Source organism: Loxodonta africana, chromosome 11 (assembly GCF_030014295.1).
Source record: "Loxodonta africana isolate mLoxAfr1 chromosome 11, mLoxAfr1.hap2, whole genome shotgun sequence".
Lineage (NCBI taxonomy): Eukaryota > Metazoa > Chordata > Mammalia > Proboscidea > Elephantidae > Loxodonta > Loxodonta africana.
In genome coordinates, this window is record NC_087352.1 from 91,671,210 (window position 1) to 91,697,995 (window position 26,786).

At 38.1% G+C, this 26,786-nt stretch overlaps 1 protein-coding gene across 1 annotated transcript in view; it reads left to right on the plus strand.

Annotated features, from left to right (window-relative positions):
• Nucleotides 1–26,786, plus strand: part of L3MBTL4 (L3MBTL histone methyl-lysine binding protein 4) — a 547,866-nt gene that overhangs the window by 356,545 nt on the left and 164,535 nt on the right.

Here is a 26,786-nt window from a genome sequence, read left to right on the forward strand (position 1 = left end):
CTCTAGAACCACAGATCTAAAATTCAGTTGCTTGGCGACACAAATAGATACCGCTATGAAAGATACCACTTCTCACAACTCCAGGAGACTGCTAAAAAACTCTTTCATTCTTTTTTTTTTTTTTTACTATTCATTATTTTTGGTTTCAAAAGTAAGACTAATGCTCATTGTAAAAAAGAAAAAATCCAAAAATTTCATAAACAAAAAATGAAAATTGAAAGGGATAAACATTAATAAATCCTCCATAGATTTATATTGGATATGATAATTCATCTTGTTTTTTCTTTACCGGTACAGAATCATAGTATATTTGGTGATCTACAATTAGCTTATTTTCGATTATTAATAAATCATGATTGTCTTTCTAAATCAGCACATATATATTTGTCAGATTCTTTTTTTTTTCATAAAGCACACAAGAGGTGACACCAACCTGACCATCACTCAGATCAAGAAACAGAACATGATTGGAAGCCCACTTTATACCCTTTTCCAAGTTCTGCCTCCTGCCACGGTAACCACTGTTCAGATTTCTATCACTATCAGTTTTGCCCCATTTTGAACATTTTATGATTGCAATCATTTCTATCTGATTTCTTTAGCTAACAATAAGTTTGTGAGATCTATCCAAATAATGGTTTGTCTTTTATCATTGTTGTATATTATTCACTTTCATAAAGATACCACAATTTAGCGGAGCCAAGATGGCGGACTAGGCAGACGCTACCTTGGATCCCTCTTACAACAAAAACACGGAAAAACAAGTGAATCGATCACATACATAACAATCTACGAACCCTGAACAACAAACACAGATTTAGAGACGGAGAACGAACTAACACAGGGAAGCAGCGATTGTTTTCAGAGCCTGGAGCCAGCGTACCAGTCAGGTACGGACGGCACAAGCACAGAGAGCTGCTCCACCCACCCTGAACTAACCCCAGGAGGGGGATCAGCCGGTTCCGTGGGTGGCGTGGGACGCAGCCGGTAGGAGAAGTCCCCGGAAGGCAGTGACTGGTCTTGGAACGGGGAGAGCAGCGTCCCAGCCGGGGAACCGTCCCGCCGGGATTTGGACTGGACACAGGTACGGCATAAACACGGACAGCTGCTCCACCCCCCTGAACTAACCCCGGGAGGGGGCCCAGCTGGTTCCTGCAGGCGGCGTGGGACGCAGCCGGTAGGAGAAGTCCCCAGGAGGCAGCGACTGGTATCGGAGCGGGGAGAACAGCGTCCCAGCCGGGACACTCGGTCACGGCACAAGCACGGGGAGCTGCTCCATCCACCTGAACTAACCCCGGGAGGGGGCCCAACCGGTTTTCAGAGGCGGCACGGCAACGCGGCTAGAGGGACGAGAAGTCCCCGGGAGGCAGCGACTGATTTTGGAGTCGAGAGTGCACCGTCCCAGCAGGGGAGCCTTGACGCTGGGCGTGGGGCTGGAAGCGGAGGATCTGACCATGACTCCAGCGGGCCAGACCCCCCGGGGGCAATCTCCACACAGCCAGCACACATAGGCGACGCGCCCCGCGGGAATCTCAGATATAATAGTCATTCCAAGCAAGACAAGCAACTCTGGCTATATTCTGAGGTGCTACTCTCCTATCTCTCTGTTCCCTCCCCCACCCTCCCCAGGCGGCTTCATTAACATCAGAATAGCCTGAGCCAGAGGGAGAACTCTGATAGGGATCTGACTGCATTTTTTTTCAGCAGATTTTCTGGAAAAACTAGTTTCCCAGTGATGGCTCGGAGAAAACAATCCATATCGAACCACTTAAAGAAGCAGACCATGACAGCTTCTCCAACCCCCCAAACAAAAGAATCAAAATCTTTCCCAAATGAAGATACAATCCTGGAATTATCAGATACAGAATATAAAAAACTAATTTACAGAATGCTTCAAGACATCACAAATGAAATAAGGCAAACTGCAGAAAAAGCCAAGGAACACACTGATAAAACTGTTGAAGAACTCAAAAAGATTATTCAAGAACATACTGGAAAAATTAATAAGTTGCAAGAATCCATAGAGAGACAGCATGCAGAAATCCAAAAGATTAACAATAAAATTACAAAATTAGACAACGCAATAGGAAGTCAGAGGAGCAGACTCGAGCAATTAGAATGCAGACTGGGACATCTGGAGGACCAGGGAATCAACACCAACATAGCTGAAAAAAAATCAGATAAAAGAATTAAAAAAAATGAAGAAACCCTAAGAATCATGTGGGACTCTATCAAGAAGGATAACCTGCGGGTGATTGGAGTCCCAGAACAGGGAGGGGAGAGAGAAAACACAGAGAAAATAGTTGAAGAACTCCTGACAGAAAACTTCCCTGACATCATGAAAGACGAAAGGATATCTATCCAAGATGCTCATCGAACGCCATTTAAGATTGATCCAAAAAGAAAAACACCCAGACATATTATCATCAAACTTGCCCAAAGCAAAGATAAACAGAAAATTTGAAAAGCAGCCAGGGAGAAAAGAAAGATTTCCTTCAAGGGAGAATCAATAAGAATAAGTTCAGACTACTCAGCAGAAACCATGCAGGCAAGAAGGGAATGGGACGACATATACAGAGCACTGAAGGAGAAAAACTGCCAGCCAAGGATCATATATCCAGCAAAACTCTCTCTGAAATATGAAGGCGAAATTAAGATATTTACAGACAAACACAAGTTTAGAGAATTTGCAAAAACCAAACCAAAGCTACAAGAAATACTAAAGGATATTGTTTGGTCAGAGAACCAATAATATCAGATATCAGCACAACACAAGGTCACAAAACAGAACGTCCTGATATCAACTCAAATAGGGAAATCACAAAAACAAACAAATTAAGATTAATTAAAAAAAAATACACATAACAGGGAATCATGGAAGTCAATAGGTAAAAGATCACAATAATCAAAAAGAGGGACTAAATACAGGAGACATTGAACTGCCATATGGAGAGTGATACAAGGCGATAGAGAACAATACAAGTTAGGTTTTTACTTAGAAAAATAGGGGTAAATAATAAGGTAACCACAAAAAGGTATAACAGCTCTGTAACTGAAGATAAAAGCCAAGAAAAACGTAACGACTCAACTAACATAAAGTCAAGCACTATGAAAATGAGGATCTCACAATTTACTAAGAAAAACGCCTCAGCACAAAAAAGTATGTGGAAAAATGAAATTATCAACAACACACATAAAAAGGCATCAAAATGACAGCACTAAAAACTTATTTATCTATAATTACGCTGAATGTAAATGGACTAAATGCACCAATAAAGAGACAGAGAGTCACAGACTGGATAAAGAAACACAATCCATCTATATGCTGCCTACAAGAGACACACCTTTGACTTAGAGACACAAACAAACTAAAACTCAAAGGATGGAAAAAAATATATCGAGCAAACAATAAGCAAAAACGAAGAGGAGTAGCAATATTAATTTCTGACAAAATAGACTTTAGACTTAAATCCACCACAAAGGATAAATAAGGACACTATATAATGATAAAAGGGACAATTGATCAGGAAGACATAACCATATTAAATATTTATGCACCCAATGACAGGGCTGCAAGATACATAAATCAAATTTTAACAGAATTGAAAAGTGAGATAGATACCTCCACAATTATAGTAGGAGACTTCAACACACCACTTTCGGAGAAGGACCGGACATCCAGTAAGAAGCTCAACAGAGACACGGAAGATCTAATTACAACAATCAACCAACTTGACCTCATTGACTTATACAGAACTCTCCACCCAACTGCTGCAAAATATACTTTTTTTTCTAGCGCACATGGAACATTCTCTAGAATAGACCACATATTAGGTCATAAAACAAACCTTTGCAGAGTCCAAAACATCGAAATATTACAAAGCATCTTCTCAGACCACAAGGCAATAAAACTAGGGACCAATAACAGAAAAACTAGGGAAAAGAAGTCAAATACTTGGAAAATGAACAATACCCTCCTGAAAAAAGACTGGGTTATAGAAGACATCAAGGAGGGAATAAGGAAATTCATAGAAAGCAACGAGAATGAAAATACTTCCTATCAAAACCTCTGGGACACAGCAAAAGCAGTGCTCAGAGGCCAATTTATATAGATAAATGCACACATACAAAAAGAAGAAAGAGCCAAAAGCAGAGAACTGTCCCTACAACTTGAATAAATAGAAACTGAGCAACAAAAGTATCCGTCAGGCACCAGAAGAAAACAAATAATAAAAATTAGAGCTGAACTAAATGAGTTAGAGAACAGAAAAACAATTGAAAGAATTAACAAAGCCAAAAGCTGGTTCTTTGAAAAAATTAACAAAATTGATAAACCACTGGCTAGACTGACTAAAGAAATACAGGAAAGGAAACAAATAACCCGAATAAGAAATGAGAAGGACCACATCACAACAGAACCAAATGAAATTAAAAGAATCATTTCAGATTATTATGAAAAATTATACTCTAACAAATTTGCAAACCTAGAAGAAATGGATGAATTCCTGGAAAAACACTACCTACCTAAACTAACACATTCAGAAGTAGAACAACTAAATAGACCCATAACAAAAAAAGAGATTGAAACGGTAATCAAAAAACTCCCAACAAAAAAAAGCCCTAGCCCGGATGGCTTCACTGCAGAGTTCTACCAAACTTTCAGAGAAGAGTTAACACCACTACTTCTGAAGGTATTCCAAAGCATAGAAAATGGCAGAATACTACCTAACTCATTCTATGAAGCCATCATCTCCCTGATACCAAAACCAGGTAAAGACATTACAAAAAAAGAAAATTATAGACCTATATCCCTCATGAACATAGATGCAAAAATCCTCAACAAAATTCTAGCCAATAGAATCCAACAACACATCAAAAAAATAATTCACCCTGATCAAGTGGGATTTATACCAGGTATGCAAGGCTGGTTTAAGATATGAAAAACCATTAATGTAATCCATCACATAAATAAAACAAAAGACAAAAACCACATGATCTTATCAATTGATGCAGAAAAGGCACTTGACAAAGTCCAACACCCATTTATGATAAAAACTCTTACCAAAATAGGAATTGAAGGTAAATTCCTCAACATAATAAAGGGCATCTATGCAAAGCCAACAGCCAATATCACTCTAAATGGAGAGAACCTGAAAGCATTTCCCTTGAGAACGGGAACCAGACAAGGATGCCCTTTATCACCACTCTTATTCAACATCGTGCTGGAAGTCCTAGCCAGGGCAATTAGGCTAGACAAAGAAATAAAAGGTATCCGGATTGGCAAGGAGGAAGTAAAGTTATCACTCTTTGCAGATGACATGATTATATACACAGAAAACCCTAAGGAATCCTGCAGAAAACTACTGAAACTAATAGAAGAGTTTGGCAGAGTCTCAGGTTATAAAATAAACATACAAAAATCACTTGGATTCCTCTACATCAACAAAAAGAACACCGAAGAGGAAATAACCAAATCAATACCATTCACAGTAGCCCCCAAGAAGATAAAATACTTAGGAATAAATCTTACCAAGGATGTAAAAGACCTATACAAAGAAAACTACAAAGCTCTACTACAAGAAATTCAAAAGGACATACTTAAGTGGAAAAACATACCTTGCTCATGGATAGGAAGACTTAACATAGTAAAAATGTCTATTCTACCAAAAGCCATCTATACATTTAACGCACTTCCGATCCAAATTCCAATGTCATATTTTAAGGGGATAGAGAAACAAATCACCAATTTCATATGGAAGGGAAAGAAGCCCCGCATAAGCAAAGCACTACTGAAAAAGAAGAAGAAAGTGGGAGGCCTCACTCTACCTGATTTCAGAACCTATTATACAGCCACAGTAGTCAAAACAGCCTGGTACTGGTACAACAACAGGCACATAGACCAATGGAACAGAATTGAGAACCCAGACATAGATCCATCCACGTATGAGCAGCTGATATTTGACAAAGGCCCAGTGTCAATTAATTGGGGAAAAGATAGCCTTTTTAACAAATGGTGCTGGCATAACTGGAAATCCATTTGCAAAAAAAATGAAACAGGACCCATACCTTACACCATGCACAAAACTAACTCCAAGTGGATCAAAGACCTAAACATAAAGACTAAAACGATAAAGATCATGGAAGAAAAAATTGGGACAACCCTAGGAGCCCTAATACAAGGCATAAACAGAATACAAAACGTTACCAAAAATGATGAAGAGAAACCCGATAACTGGGAGCTCCTAAAAATCAAACACCTATGCTCATCTAAAGACTTCACCAAAAGAGTAAAAAGACCACCTACAGACTGGGAAAGAATTTTCAGCTATGACATCTCCGACCAGCGCCTGATCTCTAAAATCTACATGATTCTGTCAAAACTCAACCACAAAAAGACAAACAACCCAGTCAAGAAGTGGACAAAGGATATGAACACACATTTCACTAAAGAAGATATTCAGGCAGCCAACAGATACATGAGAAAATGCTCTCGATCATTAGCCATTAGAGAAATGCAAATTAAAACTACGATGAGATTTCATCTCACACCAGCAAGGCTGGCATTAATCCAAAAAACACAAAATAATAAATGTTGGAGAGGCTGCGGAGAGATTGGAACTCTTATACACTGCTGGTGGGAATGTAAAATGGTACAACCACTTTGGAAATCTATCTGGCGTTATCTTAAACAGTTAGAAATAGAACTACCATACAACCCAGAAATCCCACTCCTCGGAATATACCCTAGAGATACAAGAGCCTTCACACAAACAGATATATGCACACCCATGTTTATTGCAGCTCTGTTTACAATAGCAAAAAGTTGGAAGCAACCAAGGTGTCCATCAACGGATGAATGGGTAAATAAATTGTGGTATATTCACACAATGGAATACTACGCATCGATAAAGAACAGTGACGAATCTCTGAAACATTTCATAACATGGAGGAACCTGGAAGGCATTATGCTGAGCGAAATTAGAGGCAAAAGGACAAATATTGTATAAGACCACTATTATAAGATCTTGAGAAATAGTAAAAAATGAGAAGAACACATACTTTTGTGGTTACGAGGGGGGGAGGGAGGGAGGGTGGGAGAGGGTTTTTTATTGATTAATCAGTAGATAAGAACTGCTTTAGGTGAAGGGAAAGACAACACTCAATACATGGAAGGTCAGCTCAATTGGACTGGACCAAAAGCAAAGAAGTTTCCGGGATAAAATGAATGCTTCAAAGGTCAGCGGAGCAAGGGCGGGGGTCTGGGGAACATGGTTTGCGGGGACTTCTAAGTCAATTGGCAAAATAATTCTATTATGAAATCATTCTGCATCCCACTTTGAAATGTGGCGTCTGGGGTCTTAAATGCTAACAAGCAGCCATCTAAGATGCATCAATTGGTCTCAACCCACCTGGAGCAAAGGAAAATGAAGAACACCAAGGCCACATGACAACTAAGAGCCCAAGAGACAGAAAGGGCCACATGAACCAGAGACCTACATCATCCTGAGACCAGAAGAACTAGTTGGTGCCCGGCCACAATCGATGACTGCCCTGACAGGGAGCACAGCAGAGGACCCCTGAGGGAGCAGGAGATCAGTGGGATACAGACCCCAAATTCTCATAAAAAGACCAAACTTAATGGTCTGACTGAGACTGGAGGAATCCTGGCGGCCATGCTCTCCAGACCTTCTGTTGGCACAGGACAGGAACCATCCCCGAAGACAACTCATCAGAAATGAAAGGGACTGGTCAGTGGGTGGGAGAGAGATGCTGATGAAGAGTGAGCTAATTATATCAGGTGGACACTTGAGATTGTGTTGGCAACTCTTGTCTGGAGAGGGGATGGGAGGATAGAGAGAGAGGGAAGCTGGCAAAATTGTCACGAAAGGAGAGACTGAAAGGGCTGACTCAGGAGGGGGAGAGCAAGTGGGAGTAGGGAGTGAGATGTATGTAAACTTATATGTGACAGACTGATTGGATTTGTAAACGTTCACTTGAAGCTTAATAAAAGTTAATTAAAAAAAATAATATTTTAAAAAAACAAAACAAAAAAAATTAAGAAACATTTGGGAACAAATTCATAGCAAAGAGTGGAAAATTTTGTTAGTATTTGCAAATATGAATCACTTTTTTACATAGATGCAGATGCATTAATAATTGTGCCAGCACTTGGAAGTAAAATTGCATTCAAAGGAATAAGTTTGTACATTCTTAAATACATCCCACGTATAATTGCTCAATACAAAATGTTTCTCCCATGCCTGTTTCCACTACTTTTAAAAGAACACCAACATTCAAAATTTAATCGGGTACTAAATTGTCATGTCACAAATTACCTAGTCACACGTAACTTTTAGCATCAAATAAAGAAGCATTCACAGCAAATATTTCTAAGGTTAAATGTTCAATGCAATAATATATTAAAAATAATTTGGGGTTTGTGTGAAAGAAAGCCTGATGTAGCTAAATTGCCCTCTGATTAGAAAGTGAAAATGAAATAGATGCCTAAAGAATAATACAGTAAAAATTCTTTACTTATTTTAAAAAAAAAAAAAAGATACCACAATTTATTTTCTCATTTTAATATTGTTTCCAGTTTTGCCCTCTTACAAATGTGCCACCAGGAAAATTCTAGTATGTGGTTTGGTGGATATAATATGGAATTCTGTAGGGTATATACCTAAAGAATTTCTGGGTAATTAGATTTCCATAAGTTCAACTTTCATAGATAATGTCAAACATTTTTACAAAGTGATCATACCAGTATATTGCTAATAGCACTTTATGGAAATTCCAGATACTCTACATCCTTGCCAGTGACTAGGATTTGTTGGTCTCAATTTTAGCCATTCTTTTGAGTTTACAGTGCTATTTAATTATGCTTGTAATTTTACATTTCCCTATGGTCTAAGGAGCTTGAGTACACCTTTATGTTTAGTGGTCATTTGAATATTCTCTTTTGTGAAGTACCTTTTCCCCACTTATCTTTTAGATTGTTTTTATGCAGGAGTTTTTTATATCTGCATATGAGTCTGTTGTCCAATCAACATCTCCTCCAGTTTATGGTTTACTTTTCCGTTCTCTTCCTAGTGCCTTGTGATGAACAGAAATTCTAAATGTTAATATAGCCCATCAATCTTTTCTAATTTGGTTAGGACTTTTAGCATCTTGTTTAAAAAAATAAAATTTGCTTACTCTAAATTCATGAAGATATTCTATCTTTTATTCTAGAATCATATTTAAATCTACAATACAGCTGGAATTGATTTTTTTTCCCCCTTTGAGAAAAGTTTACAATTCAAGTCAGTTTCTCATACAAAAACTTATACACACATTGCTATGTGACACTAGTTGCTTTTCCTACAATGTGACAGCACATTCCTTCTCTCTACCCTATATTTCCCGTGTCCATTCAACTAGCTCCTGTTCCCCTCTGCCTTCACATCTTGCTTCCTGACATAGTCTCATGAGTCTACTTGAGCTAAGAAGCACACTCCTCACCAGTATCATTTTATGTCTTATAATCCAGTCTAATCTTTGTGTGAAGAGTTGGATTTGGGAATGGTTTTAGTCTTGGGCTAACAGTCCGGGGGCCATGACCTCTGGGGTCTCTCCAGTCTCATTCAGACCAGTCTGTTCTTTTTGCTAGAATTTAATGTCACTGTTTTCCTCCTCCATCAGGGTATCTCCGTTGTGTTCCCTGTCAGAGCAGTCATTGGTGGTAGCCGGGCACCATCTAGTTCTTCTGGTCTCAGGCTGATGTAGTTTCTGGATTATGTGGCCCTTTCTGTCTCTTGGGCTCCTATTTTCCTTGTGACTTTGGTGTTCATTCTCCTCTGCTCCAGGTGGGTTGAGACCAATTGATGCATCTTAGATGGCCACTTGCTAGCTTTTAAAACCCCAGACACCATTCACCAAAGTGGGATGCAGAATGTTTTCTTAATACACTTTTTTATGCCAGTTGACGTAAAGGTCTCCTGAAACCGTGGTCCCACAGTGTCGAATAAGAGTGATGATAAAGGGTGGCCTTGTCTGGTTCCTGTTCTCATGGGGAATGCTTTCAGACTCTCTCCATTTACAATGATGTTGGCTCTTGGCTTTGTATAAATGCCTTTTATTATGCTGAAGAATTTTCTTTCCGTTCCTATTTTGCTGAGAGTTTTTATCATGAATGGGTATTGGACGTTGTCAACCGCCTTTGCTACATCAATTGGTAAGATCATGTGGTTCTTGTCTTTTGTTTTATTTATGCGATGGATTACATTGATTGTTTTTCTAATGTTAAACCATCCCTGAATACCTGGTATGAATCCCACTTGGTCATGGTGCATTATTTTTTTGAAAACTTGTTGAATTCTGTTGGTTAGAATTTTGTTGAGGATTTTTGTGTGTAAGTTCATGAGGGATATAGGTCTGTAATTTTCTTTTTATTGTGGTGTCTTTACCTGATTTTGGCTTCATAGAATGAGTTTGGGAGTATTCCATCCTTCTCTATGCTCTGAAATACCTTTAGTAGTAGTGGTTTTAACTGTTCTCTTAAAGTCTGGCAGAATTCTCCAGTAAAGCCGTCAGAGCCAAGGCTTTTTTTCTTGGGCGAGGGGGAGTTTTTAAATTACCTTCCAATCTCTTTTTTTTGTTATAGGTTTATTTAGTTTTCTCTCTGTCCATTTTCTGTTAGTTTAGGTAGGCAGTGTGTTTCTAGAAATTCATCCATTTCTTCTAGGTTTTCAAATTTTTTAGAATACAGTTTTTCATGGTATTCTGTTTTGATTGTTTTAATTTCAGTTGGGTCTGTTGTAATATTGCCCATCTCATTTCTTTTTTGGGTTATTTGCTTCCTCTACTGTTTTTCTTTTGTCAGATTGGCCAATTGTTTATCAATTTTGTTGATCTTTTCAGAGAATTAGCTTTTGGTCTTGTTAACTCTTTGAATTGTTTTTTGGTTCTCTATTTCATTTAATTCTGCTCTAATTTTTAGTATTTGCTTTCTTCTGGTGCCCAAGGGCTTCTTTTGCTGCTCTCTTTCTATTTGTATTTGTTTCTATTTGGTAGGAATAATTCTTGGATTTTGGCCCTTTCTTTTCTTTGGACGTGTGCATTTATTGCTATAAATTGACCTCTGAGCACTGCTTTTGCTGTGTCCCAAAAGTTCTGGTAGGAAGTGTTTTCATTCTCATTTGACTCTTTGAATTTCTTTATTCCGTCCTTAATTTTTTCTATAAACTAGTAGTTTCTGAGCAAGATGTTGTTCAGTTTCCATGTGTTTGATTTTTTTTCCGTGCTTTTTCTGTTTTTGATTTCTGCTTTTATGGCTTTATGGTAAAAAAAAGACTGCTTTGTAATTTTTCGATGCTTTGGATTCTGTTCAGGCTTGCTTATGACCTAATGTGGGATCTATTCTGGAGAATGTTCCATGTGCATTGGAAAAGAAAATATACTTGGCTGCTTTTCAGTGGAGTGTTCTATATATGTTTATGAGGTCAAGCCGGCTGATTATGGCATTTAGATCCTCTGTGTCTTTATTGAGTTTCTTTCTAGATGTTCTGTCCTTCACCAAAAATGGTGTGTTGAAGTCTCCTACTTTTGTTGTGGAGCTACCTGTCTCTCTTTTCAATGCTGTTAGAGTTTGTTTTATGTATTTTGGAGCCCTGTCATTGGGTGCAAAAATATTTATTATAGTTACATCCTCCTTGTACATTGACCTTTTAATCATTATATAGTGTCCTTCCTTATGCTTTGTGGTGGATTTAGCATTAAACTCTATTTTGTCAGAAATTAATATTGCCACTCCTGCTCTCTTTCGATTATGGTTTGCTTGATACTTATTTTCCATCCTTTGAGATTTAGTTTGTTTGTGTCTTTAAGTTTAAGGTGTGTCTCTTGTAGGCAGCATATAGATGGATTGTTTTTTTTAATCCATTCTGCCACTCTCTGTCTCTTTATTGGTGCATTTACTCTGTTTACATTCAATGTAATTGTGGATAGGTATGAGTTTAGTGCTGTCATTTTGCTGTCTTTTTTTGTGTTGTTGACAGTTTAATTGTTCTGCTTAATTTTCTGTGCTGAGTAGTTTTTATTTGTATGTTGTCTTTTCTGCTTTTTCATTGTTGCTTTTTGTCTTTCCTGAGTTTTTTTGTTTTTCTTGTTTTTTATTTTGATGTGTAGGATTGTTAGTTTCCTTTCTGGTTACCTTAATATTTACCCCTATTTTTCTAAGTTTAAACAAAACTTTATTTCTTCGTATCGCCTTGACTTCCTCTCCATATGAAAGATGTATGACTACATTTTTTAGCCTCTCTTTTTTGTTTTAATGCAGTCACCTTTTACATAATCACACCTCTGTTTCTCTCTATTGAGCATTTTAGCTTTGGTTTATTTTTGTGACTTCCCTATTTGGGTTGATATCTGGTTGCACTGTCATGTGTTCTAGTCTTGGGTTATGATTTAATGTTAGTGAGTTTCAAACCGGATGACTCCCTTAAGTATTTCTTGAAATTTTGGTTTGGATTTTGCAAATTCCCTAAACTTCTGTTTATCTGAAAATGCCCTAATTTCACCATCATATTTGAGAGACAGTTTTACTGGATATATAATTCTTGCCTGGCAATTTTTTTTTCCTTCAATTTTTTATATAAGTCATCCTATTTCCTTCTTGCCTGCATGGTTTCTGCTGAGTAGTCCGAGCTTATTCTTATTGACTCTCCTTTGTAGGTGACTTTTCGTTTATCCCAAGCTGCTCTTAAAATTCTCTGTTTATTTTTTGGTTTTGGCAAGTTTGGTTATATTTCTTGGTGACTTTCTTTTGAGATCTACTTTTTGTGGGGTTCGATGAGCATCTTGGATGGATATCCTCTCATCTTTCACAATACCATGGAAGTTTTATGCCAACAGTTCTCTCTGTATTTTCTGTTATCCTCTTCTGTTCTGGTACTCCGATCACTCGTAGGTAATTTTCTTGCTAGGATCTCACATAATTCTTAGGGTTTCTTCATTTTTTTAAATTCTTTTATATGATTTTTCCTCAAATATGTTGGTCTCAAGTGTTTTACCTTCAATCTCACTAATTCTGACTTCCATTGCCTCAGTTATGCTCCTATGACTTTCTATTGAGTTGTCTAATTCTGAAGTTTTATTGTTAATCTTCTGAATTTCTGGTTTATGTCTCTGTATGGATTCTTGCGGAAACCCTGGTTGGCTGCTAACCAAAGGGTTGGCAGTTTGAATGCTCCTTGGAAAACTCTATGGGGCAGTTCTACTCTGTGCTATAGTGTTGCTATGAGTCAGAATCAACTCGACGGCACTGGGTTTTGGTTTTTTGGATGGATTCTTGCAGCCTATTAAATTTGTCATTATGGCCTTGAATAACTTCTTTATTTCTTCTACTGCTTTTTCTGTGCGTTCCTTTTCTTGTTCTGCATTTTACCTGATCTCCTTCCTGATCTCTTAAGGAGTTCTGTATATTAATCTTTTGTATTCTACCTCTGATAGCTCTAAGAAGTTCTCTTCATCTGGAATATTCCTTGATTCTTTTTTTTTTTTTTTGGAGCTTGCTGAAGCCATCATGGTCTGTCTCTTTATGTGATTTTATATCGACTGTTATCTCTAAGACATCAATAAGTTATTGTATTTATTTATTTTATGTTTGCTTACTGTGTCCTAGCTTCTTGTTTTGCTTTGTTTTGATATGCCCAGATAGGCTGTTTGAGTGAGCTAGTTTGATTATTGGCACCTTTGAAGCTCTAACATCCTTTCCCCAGGTGGTTAGAGGTGTTACTAGGTATATGAGCCCAGGAGTCTGTTTACTTTTCTTGTATGGACTCAGCTCAGGTGTCCAAGTAGCCAGTCACCAAGTGTGTGGTGCATGTTCTCACCTACAGTCCTAGACGGGCAAGGGTAATTGGTGTAGACACAGGTATCTGGCTGCAATAGGGGGGTCACATGCTGAGCAAGGCAGGGGACTGACAACCACCCCTTAGTGTCTGTGAGGAAAACCTGTCCCTATTCCCTAGGTGGGTACATTTTGCAGCTGAATCATGGGCACCCAATGCTGTTGGCCCTGAGAACTGGGAGGCACCACTTACCCTCAGACCCCTGTCAAGGGTGGCTAGGTGGCATGGATGAAGCCACCAGTCCTCAGGTCCCTGATGTGGGTAGGTGAGGACCCTGCTTAATAGGCAGAGCGGTGTCAAACCTCATGAACCTACCTCTTCACTATATAGCTGAAACAGTTGAAGTTAGACTTCAGGTATATATCCTGTTGTACTGTGCTAATGAAGGCCTACACTGTTGAAATGGGCCCACACAGGTCTATGCAGGAGTGAAAGGCATTCAAAGTCCGTGGACCTCTTATGCCTGTGTTTAGGCAAAGGAGCTGTTTCTGCCCTGAGTTCCAAGCTTATTGAAGCCAGCAGATTATTTTTTCTTGGTAAACTCTACCAAATATTTAAGTAAGAAATGATTCTCATTCTTTACAATCTTTTTCAGAAAATAATGCAAAGGGAACACTTCCTAACTCATTCTATGAGACCAGTATTATCCTAAAATAAAAATGAATTTAAAAAAAGCATTACAAAGATAACTACAGATCAATATCTCTCATGAGCATAGACACAAAAATTCTCAACAAAATATTAGCAAGTTGAGTCCAAGAATGTATAAAAATAAGTATAAATATGACTAAGTGGAATTTATTTCAGGTATGCAAGGCTGCCTCAACATTTAAAAATCCATTAGTGTAATTCATTACATCAATAGGCTAAAGAAGAAAAAAAATCATATGATCATATCAATTGGTGCAGAAAAATATTTGATAAAATACAACACCCATTCATGATAACTCAACAAACTAGGAATAGAGAAGAACTTCCTCATCTTGATAAAGAACATCTACCCCCCCCCAAAAAATACCCCTACAGCATAAAATCATGCTTAATGAGAACCTAGATACTTTCTGCATAAAGTGAGGAACAAGGATTCTCCTCTCACCACTCTTATTCAACATTATACTGGAAGTCTCGTTGTTAGTTGCTGTCAAATCAATTCCAGCTCATGAAAACCTCATGTGTTACCGAGTAGAACTGCTCTATAAGGTTTTCTTGTCTATAATCTTAATAGGAGCAGATCATTAGGCCTTTTCTTCCATGATACCACTGGGTGGGTTTGAACCACCAACCTTTAGGTTAGCAGTTGAGAAGAAACCACTTGTACTGCCTAGGGACCTACTGGAAATCCTACCTAATATTACAAGAAAAGATGAGGAAATAAAAGGTATATACAGAATGGGAAGGAAGAAATTAAACTGTCTTTGCAGATGGCATGACTATATATGTAAAAAAAAAAAAAATGTAGAAAATCCAAAAGTAAAAAAATTCCTGGACCTAATATGCAATTATAGAAAATTTGCTGGATACAAAGGTAATATACAAAAGTCAATTTCTGGGACGCAGGGCCAAGATGGAGAAGTAGTCAGACACTTTCAGTGATCCCTCTTACAACAAAGATCTGGAAAAACAAGTGAATCAATTATACGTATGAAAAGCTAGGAGTCCTGAACATCAAAGGCAAAGTTGGGAAATCAGATTGAGCGGCAAGGGGAGAGAGAGACAGTTCAGAAGCAGCAAGGAGTTGCTGGAACTGACTCCGTGGAATCTGGCACCCCTCAGGCATGATCCTCTGGCACGACCATGGCAGGGCTGGCGGTAGTGTTCAGGATGCAGTTTCCTTAGGAAAGAGAACGAGCTGCACAGTGTCTACTCACACCTCTGGAATCAGCAAAGAACAATGCCTTCGGCAAAAGATAAGTGCTTATGTCTAATTTACTATGTGGATCAATAGGATCCCTTGCAAAAGAACTCTCTCCTATTTATCTGATCCCTCTCCCCTTTGCCTAGCCCCCAAGCCAGCTCAGTGCCTATTAATTTCCCTGGGCCTGAGATAGGTCCTGCTGCATGCTCTGAGCCATTCTCCTGGAGTTGGAGAAAGAACAAATTAACAAATGGAGAAAAATAATCTGCCAACACCTGTAAGCTGGAAACTCAGGGCAGAAACAGCTCCTGTCCAGGAAGAAATGCTCCATGTGCTTTGAATGCTTTTCAGCACTGCATGGACCTGTGTGGGCCCATTTCAGAAGCTTAGGCCCTTGTTGGAAGACTGCAACGGTGTATGTGCCTGAGATCTGACATCTACGGTTTCAGCTGTGCGGTGGAGAGACGAGGTTTTGACATTTGACACTGCTTTGTGTATTAAGCAGGGTCCTCACCTACCCACATCAGGGGCCTGAGGACAGGTGTCCCCACCCGCACCACCTGGCAACCTGCGACAGGGGTCCAAGGATAAATGGTGCCTCCTAGTCCTTACAGCCAAAAACATCGGCTGCCCATAGCTTGGCTGCAGAGCTCACCCACTTGTGCGCTCTAGGGAACAGGGATGAGCTTTACAAATACTCAGGAGATGGATCTCAGCTCCCTGCCTTACTCAGAGCATGACCACCTGCTGCAACCAGATACCTGTGCCTACACCAATCACCACTGCTTCTCTAAGACTGTAGGAGAAAGCCTGCACCACACAGTTGGTGACTTACTACCTGGACACCTGAGCTGAATTCATACATGAAAAACAAATGGACTCCTAGGCTTATATACCTGGTAACACCTCTAGCCTATGGTGGCAGGACTTTAGAGCCTCAAAGTTTCAAATAATCAAGCTAGCTCACTCAGGCAGTCTATTTGGGCATATCAAAACAAAACTAAGCAAGAAGCGAGGACACAGTTATCGAACATAAATTAATACAATAACTTATATATGGCTTGGAGTCAACAGTCAGTATCAAATCACATAAAGAAGCAGACAATAATCAGTTCAACAAGCTCCCAAAACAAAGAATCAAAGAATCTTCTGGACAAAGATATATTCCTGGAACTACCATGTATAGAATACAAAAGATTAGTATACAGAAGTCTTCAAGCAATCAGGATGAAGATCAGGCAAAAAACAGAACAAGCCAAGTAACACACAGATAATGCAGTTGAGGAAATTAAGAAGGTTATTCAAGGGCATAATGACAAATTTAATAGCCTGCAAGAATCCGTAGAGAGACAGCAATCAGAAATTCAAAAGATTAGCGATAAAATTTTAGAATTGGACAACTCAATAGAAAGTCACAGGAGCAAAATTGAGGAAGTGGGAGTCAGGATTAGGGAGATTGAAGATAAAACACTTGGGACCAATATATTCAAAGAAAAATCAGATAAAAGAATTAAAAAAAAAAAAAAGGAAAAAACCCTAAGAATCATGTGGGACTTTATCAAGTAGAATAACCTACGAGTGATTGAAGTACCAGAACAGGGAGACAGAGCAGAAAATACAGAGATAATTGTTGAGTATTTGTTGCACAAAACTTCCCTCATATCATGAAGGATGAGAAGATATCTATCCAAGATGCTCATCAAACCCCACATAAGGTAGATTCCAAAAGAAAGTCACCAAGACATACAATAATCAGATTTGTCAAAACCAAAGATAAAGGGAGAATTTTAAGAGCAGGTAGGGATAAACAAAAAGTCACCTACAAAGGAGAGTCAATAAGACTGAGCTAGGACTACTCAGCAGAAACCATGCAGGCAAGAAGGCAATGGGATGACATATACAAAACATTGAAGAAAAAAACTGCCAGCCAAGAATCATATATCCAGTAAAACTGTCTCTCAAATATGAAGGTGAAATTAGGAGATTTCCAGATAAACAGAAGTTTAGGGGATTGGCAAAAACCAAACCAAAACTACAATACTAAAGGGAGCCCTCTGGTTAGGAAATCAATAATATCAGATAACAACCCAAGACTAGAACACAGGACAGAGCAACCAGATACCAACTCAGATAGGGAAATCACAAAAATAAATCAAGATAAAAAACACTCAAAACAGGGAAGCAGCGATGTCATTATGTAAAAGGTGACAACATGAAATCAATAAAGAGGGACTAAAAAATGTAGTCATAGGTCTGTCATATGGAGAGGAAGTCAAGGCAATATGAAGAAATAAAAGTTAGGTTTAAACTTAGAAAAATCAGGGTAAATTCTGAGGTAACCGCAAAGAAGACTAACAATCCTACACATTAAAATGAAATACAAGAAAAACATAAAGACTCAGCAAAAATGAAATCAACAACAGTGAAAAAGAGGAAAAGACAAAATATAAAAAAATCCTACTCAGCACATAATATTAGGTCGGAAAAGGAAACTGTCAATGACACACAAAAAAAGACATCAAAATGATAGTACTAAACTCATACCTATCCAGAATTATGCTGAATGTAAATGGACTAAATGCACACAAAAAAAAGTTTGTCTATCTGTTGCCTTCAAGAGACACACCTTAGACTAAAGACACAAACTAAAAGGATGGAAAAAAATACATAAAGGAAACAACGATCGAAAAAGAACAGGAGTGACAATATTAATTTCTGACAAAACAGACTTGCAAACTAAACAACACCTTGCTCAAAAATAACTGGGTTATAGAAGAAATTAAGGACAGAATAAAGAAATTCATTGAATCCAATGAGAATTAAAACACTTCCTATCAGAACATTTGGGACACAACTAACGCAGTGCTCAGAGGTCAATTTATAGCAATACATGCACACATTCAAAATGAAGAAAGAGCCAAAATCCAAGAATTATCACTACAACTTGAACAAATAGAGCAACAAAAGAAACCCTCATGTACCAGAAGAAAGCAAATAATAAAAATTGGAGCAGAATTAAATGAAATAGAGAAGAGGAAAAAAAAAATGAAAGAGTTAACAAGACCAAAAAGCTGGTTCTTTAAAAAAAAAATTAAAAATCGATAAACCATTGGCCAAACTGACAAAAGAAAAACAGGAGAGGAAGCAAATAACCTGAATAAAAAATGCAATGGGCAGTATCACAACAGACCCAACTGAAATTAAAAGAATCATTCAGATTACTATGAAAAATTATACTCTAACAAATTCTTGAAAACCTTGAAGAAATGGACGAATTTCAAGGAATACACCACCTACCTAAACAAACACAAACAAAGGCAGAACAACTAAATAAACCCGTAACAATAGAACAGATCGAAGAGGTAAGTAAAAAAAAAACTCCCAATAAAAAAAGCCCTGGCCCTAACGGCTCCATTGGCGAATTCTGTCAAACTTGCATACAAGAGTTAACACCACTACTACTAAAGGTATTTTGAAGCATAGAAAAGGACGGAATACTTCCAAACTCATTCTCTGGATCCAGCATATCCCTGATGCCAAAACCAGGTGAAGACACTACCTCCATCCCTCACAAACTTAGATGGAAAAATCCTCAACAAAATTTAACCAATAGAATTCAACAAATTTGCAAAAAAAGAGAAACTAGATAACTGGGAACTCCTAAAAATCAAACACCTATGCTCATCCAAGGATTTCACCAAAAAAAGTAAAAAGATTACCTATAGACTGGGAAAAAGTTTTTGGCTATGACAAACCCAATCAGTCTCTAATCTCTAAAATATGCATGATACTGCAAAAACTCAACTACGAAAAGACAAATAACCCAACAACATTATGGGCAAATGCCATGAACAGGCACTTCACCAAAGAAGACATTCAGGTGGCTAACAGATACATGAGGAAATGCTCAGGATCATTAGCCATTAGAGAAATGCAAATCAAAACTACAATGAGATACCACTTCACCACAAGAAGGCTGGCAATAATCCAAAAAAGATGAAATAATGTTGGAGAGGTAGTGGAGAGACTGGGACACTTATACACTGCTGGGGGGAATGTAAAATCATATAACCACTTTGGAATTCGATTTGGTGCTTCCTTAAAAATCTAGATATAGAATTACCATATGATCCCGCATTCCCACACTTTGGAATATACACTAGAGAAATAAGAGCCTTCACAGGAACACATGTGTATGCCAATATTCATAGCAGCACTGTTTGCAATAGTGAAAAGATGGAAGCAACCAAGGTGCCCATCAACAGATGAATGGATAAATAAATTATGGTATATTCACATAATGGAATACTACACAACAATTAAGAACAATGATGAATACATGAAACATAACATGGAGGAATCTGGAAGTCATTATGCTGAGTGAAATTAGACAGTTGCAAAAGGAGAAATATTGTATAAGACCACTATTATAAGAGCTGGAAAAATAGTTTAAACACAGAAGAAAGTATTCTTTGATGGTCACGAGGGTGGGGAGGGAGGGAGAGGGGTATTCACTAATTTGACAGCAGACAAGAACTATTTTAAGTGAAGGGAAAGACAACACACAGTAGAGGAGAGATCAGCCCCGCTGGACTAAACCAATAGCAAAGAAGTTTCCTGAATATAACTGAACATTTCAAAGGCCAGAGTAGCAGAGACAGGGGTCTGGGGACCATGGTTTCAAGGGACATCTAGGTGAGTTGGCTTAAGAAAATGTTCTGTCTCCCGCTTTGGTGAATGTTGTCTGGGATCTTAAATGCTAGCAAGTGGCCATCTAAGATTCATCAATTGTTCTCAACCCACCTGGAGCAAGGGAGAATGAAGAACACCAAAGACACAAGGTTAATATCAGCCCAAGAGACAGAAAGGGGCACATAAACCAGAGACTACATGAGCCTGAGACCAGAAGAACTAGATGGTGCCTGGCTTCAACGGATGACTGCCCTTACAGGGAACACAACAGAGAATCCCTGATGGAGCAGAACAGTGGGATGCAGACCTCAAATTCTTGTAAAGAGTCCAGACTTAATGGTCTGACTGAGACTAGAGGGACCTCAGAGGTCATGTTCCTGGGACCTTTTGTTAGCCCAAGACTGAAACCATTCCCGAAGCCAACTCTTCAGACAGGGATTGGACTAGACTACAAGACAGAAAATGATACTGGTGAAGAATGAGCTTCTTGGCTCAAATAGACGCATGGGATGATGTGGGCATCTCCTGTCTGGAGGGGAGAGAGAAGGCAGAGAGGGACAGGAGCTGGTTGAATGAAGGTGGGGAATACAGGGTGAAGAGGCGTTTGCAGTCTCATTATGGGAGAACAGCTAGGAGTACCTAGCAAACTGTATATAATATTTTGTATGAGACACTGACTTAATTTATAAACTTTCACTTAAAGCACAATAAATTAAAAAAAAAATCAAACTCAAAAAAAGAAAATCAATTGTTTTTCTGTGTATTTGTGTGTGTTAGCAATGAACAATTGGAATTTGAAGTTGAAAACAATACTGCTTACATTAGCACCAAAAACAGTAAAGCACTTTGGAATAAATCTAACAAAACTTGTGTAAGTTCCATTTGAGGAAAGCTATAAAACTTGTATGAAATAAATCAATGAAGATCTAAATGAATGGAGAGATATTCCATGATCATAGATAGGAGACTCAATATTCTTAAGATCAGTTTTCCTAATTTGATCTACAGATGCAACACATTCCAATCAAAATCCTAGCAAGTTATTTTGTGGATTTTGACAAACTGATTTTAAAGTTTATGTGGAAACAGAGAAGACTCAAGAATAGCCAACACAATACTGAAGAGAAAGAACAGTCAGAGGATTGAGACTACCCAACTTTAAGACTTACTATGAAGCTATAATGATCAGCACAGTTTAGTACTGGAGAAAGAATAGACAAATAATTTAATAGAACAGAATAATGATCCTAGAAATAGACTCATACAAATATGGTCAACTGATCTTTGACAAAGGAGAAAAGGTAATTCAATAGAGAAAGGATAGTCTTTTCAACAAACAGTCCTGGAACACTTGACAACTGCATTAAGAAAGAGAGAGGGAGAGAGCGAGAAAAAGAAAGAAAAATCAATCTAGACACAGATCTTAAAACGTTCATAAAAATTAACTCAAAATGGATCATAGACCTAAAATTAAAACTATGAAACTTCTAGAAGATGACATAGGAGAAAATATAGGTGACCTTGGGTTTGAAAACAAATTTTTAGATACAACATCAAAAGCATAATTTATGAAAGAGAAAACTGCTAAGCTGGACTTCATTAAAATTAAAAACTTCTGATCTACAAAGACACAGACATAGAATGAGTAGACAAGACATAGACAGGGAAAATATCTGCAAAATTCATATCTGATAAACAGCTTGTATCTAAAACATACAGAACATTCTTGTAAGTGAACTATAAAGGTGGGGCCAAGATGTTGGAGTAGTCAGACACTTCCATTGATCCCTCTTTCCACAAAGACCCGAAAAAACAAGTGAAACGATTATATTTATGATGAGCTAGGAGCCCTGAACATCAAAGGCAAAGTTCGAAAACAAACTGAGTGGCAGGGGGACAGAGTGATGGTTCAGAAGCAGAGAGAAGTTACCAGACCTGAATCTCCGGGAACCCTCAGGCACCATTCCCAGGAGTGAATACTACAGGCTGGTGGTAGCGTTCAGCCTCAGTTTCCTCAGGGAGAAACATCCAGTTGTACAGCCTACTCACACCTCTGGAACCAGAGAAGGATGGCGCTTTTGACAAAAGCTAAGTACTTGCGTGTATTTTACCACTTCTCCAGCCCCCAAGCCAGCTTTACTGCCTGTTGATTTCCCTGGGCCAGAGATAGCTCCTACTGAACACCCTGAGCAATTCTTCTGGCCTTGGAGAAGGAATAAATTCACAACTGGGGGAAAAGATAATCTGCCATCTCTACTAGCCTGGGGAGCTCAGGACAGAAGCGGTTTCCGTCTAGGCATAAATGGTCCATGGACTTGGAATAACTCTCCCCACTTCATGGACCTTTGTGGGCCTATTTTAGGAGAATAGGCTCTTGTTGGCAGACTGCAACTGTTTCAAGTGTGCTGTGGAGAGGTGGGTGTTTGACATTTGACACCACTTTGCCATTAAATAGGGTCCTCACCTACCCAAATCAGGGGCCTAAGGACTGGTGGCTCCATTCAGGTCACCCAGCCACCCACGACAGGGGTCCAAGGATAACTGGTACCTCCCAGTCCTTACAACTAAAAGCATTGGGTGCCTGTGGTCCATCTGCAGAACCTACCCACCTATGTGCTTTGGGGAACGGGGATATGATTTCCTCACAGGCACTCGGGAATGGTTATCAGCCCCCTGCCTTGTTCAGAGCATGACCCCCTACTGCAACCAGATACTGACCTGTACCCACACCAATCACCCCTGCCCCTCTAAGACTGTAGGACAGAGCCTGTACCATACATTGATGACCAACTACCTGGACAACTGAGCTGAATCCATACAAGAAAAGTGAATGGACTCCTAGATTGATATACCTGAAAACAGCTCTTGCCATGTGGTGACAGGATGTTAGAGCTGCAAAGGCAAAAATAATCAAGCTACCTCACTCAAGCAACCTATTCAGGTATATCAAAACAAAACAAAGCAAGAATCTACGATATGGTATGCAAACATAAGATAAATTAATACAATAACTTATAGATGGCTCAGAGACAGCAGTCAATATCAAATCACATAAAGAAGCAGACCCTGATCGCTTCAACAAGCTCTCAAAACAGAGCATCAAGGGATCTTCTGGATGAAGGTGCCTGCCTGGAATTACTGGATGCAGAATACAAAAGATTAATATACATATCTCTTCAAGACATTAGGAAGGAGATCAGGCAATACTCAGAACAAGCCAAGGAACACACAGAAAAAGCAGTTGAAGAAATTAAAAAGGTTATTCAAGAATGTAATGAGAAATTTAATAAGCTGCAAGAATCCATAGAGTGACAGCAATCAGAAATTCAGAAGATTAACAATAAAATTACAGAACTAGACAAATCAATAGAAAGTCAGAGGAGCAGAATTGAGCAAGTGGAAGGCCGAATTGGTGAGACTGAAGATAAAGCACTTGGCACCAATATATTTGAAGAAAAATCAGATAAAAGAATTAAGAACACTGAAAAAAAACCTAAGAATCATGTGTTACTCTATCAACAGAAATAACCTACAAGTGATTGGAGTACAATCACGGGGAGGGATGACAGAAATATAGTGAGAATTGTTGAAGATTTTTTGGCAGAAAATGTCCTTGATATCCTGAAAGATGCAAAGATGTCTATTCAAGATGCTCATCGAACTCTACATAAGGTAGATAGTAAAAGAAAGTCAACAAGACATGTAATAATCTAACTTGCCAGAACCAAACATAAAGAGAGAATTTTAAGAGCAGCTAGGGAAAAATGAAAAGTCACCTATAAAGGACAGTCAATAAGAATAAGCTCGGACTACTTGGCAGAGACCATGTAGGCAAGAAGGCAATGGGATAACTTATATAAAGCATTGAAGGAAAAAAATTCCCAGCTAAGAATCATATATCTAGCAAAACTGTCTCAAAAATATGAAGGAGACATTAGGACATTTCTAGATAAACAGAATTTTAGGGAATTTGTAAAAACGAAACTAAAACTACAAGAAATACTAAAGGGAGTTCTCTGGTTAGAAAATCAATGATATCAGATAATCAGCCCAAGATTAGAACACTGGACAGAGCAATCAGATGTAAACCCCGAAAAAACCAAACCTGTTGCTGTTGAGCCAGTTCCGACTCATAGTGATCCATAGGACAGAGAAGAACTGCCCCATAGAGTTTCCAAGGAGTGCCTGGCGGATTTGAATTCCCAACCTTTAGGTTAGCAGCTGTAGCACTTAACCACTACGCCACCAGGGTTTCCAGATGTAAACCCAGATAGGGAAATCTTAAAAATAAATCAAGATTAAAAAAATGCTCAAAACAGAGAAACAGTGATGTCATTACATAAAAGAAGACAACATTAAAACAGTAAAGACGGACGAAGAAATGTAGTCATAGATCTTTCATATGGAGAGGAAGACAATGCCATATAAAGAAATAAAAGTTAGTTTTAAACTTAGAAAAATAGAGGTAAATATTAAGGTAACTACAAAGAAGACTAAAAACCCTACTCATCAAAATAAAATACAAGAAAAACAGAAACTCAGCAGAAACAAAATCAACAACAATAAATAAGATTAAGGGGCAGTGTATAAAGATAAACTACTCAGCACTAAAAATTAAGTGGGAAAAAGAAACTGTCAACAACACACACACAGAAAAAAAAATCAAAATGACAGTACTAAACTCATACCTATCTATACTTACGCTGAATGTAAATGGACTAACTGCACCGATAAAGAGATGGAGAGTGGCAGAGTGGTTAAAAAAAAAACACGATCCATCTATATGCTGCCTACAAGAGACACACCTTAGACTTAGAGAAACAAATTAAAATTCAAATAATGGAAAAAAATATATCAAGCAAACAACAATCAAAAACAAGCAGGAGTTGCAATATTAATTTCTGACAAAATAGACTTTAAAGTTAAATTCACCACAAAGGATAAAGAAGGACAGGACACTATGTAATGATTAAAGGAAAAATATACCAGGAGGATATAACCATATTAAATATTTATGCACTCAATGACAGGGCTGCAAGATACATAAAACAAACTCTAACAGCATTGAAAAGTGACATAGACAGCTCCACAATAATAGTAGGAGACTTCAACACACCACTTTCGCTGAAGGACAGGACACCCAGAAAGAAGATGAATAAAGACACGGAAGATCTAAATGCCACAATCAACCAACTTGACTTCATAGACATACACAGAACACTACCCAACAGCACCCAAGTATACTTTCTTTTCTAGTGCACATGGAACATTCTCTAGAATAGACCACATATTAGGCCATAAAGCAAGCCTTAGCAGAATACAAAACATTGAAATATTACAAACCATCTTCTCTGACCATAAGGCCATAAAAGTAGAAGTGACAGAGAAAGCAGGGAAAAAAAATCAAACACTTAGAAACTGAATAATACCCTGCTTAAAAATGACTGGGTTATAGAAGACATGAAGAATGGAATAAAGAAATTCATTGAATCCAATGAGAATGAAAACACTTTCTATCAAAACCTTTGGGACACAATGGAAGCAGCACCCAGAGGTCAATTTATATCAATAAATGCACACATACAAAAAGAAGAAAGGGCCCAAATCAAAGAATTATCCCTACAACTTGAATAAATAGACAGAGGACAACAAAAGAAACCCTCAGCTGCCAGAAGAAAAGAAATAATAAAAATTAGAGCAGAATGGAATGAAATAGAAAACAGAAAAATAATTGAAAGAGTTAACAAGACCAAAGCTAGTTCTTTGAAAAAATTAACAAAATTGATAAACCAATGGCCAAACTGAAAAAAGAAAACTAGGAGAGGAAACAAATAACCCAAATAAGTAATGAGACGGGCAATATTACAACAGACCCAACTGAAATTAAAAGAATCATATCAGATTACTGCAAAAAATTGTACTCTAAGAAATTTGAAAACCTAAAATTGGATGAATTTCTGGAAACACACTACCTACCCAAACTAACACAAACAGAGGTAGAACAACTAAATAAATCCATAACAAAAGAAGAGATTGAAAAGGTAATCAAAAAAGTCCCAACAAAAGCCCTGGCCTGGACAGCTTTACTACAGAGTTCTACCAAACTTTCACAGAAAAGTTAACGCCACTACTTCTAAAGGTATTTCAGAGCAGAGCAAAGGATGGAACACCCCCAAACACATTGTATGAAGCAGCATACCCCTGGTACCAAAACCAGGTAAAGATACCACAAAAAAAAAAATTACAAACTTATATCCCCCATGAACTTAGATGCAAAAATCCTCAACAAAATTCTAGCCAACAGAATTCAACAACATATCGAAAAAATAATTCAACTAGACCAACTGAGA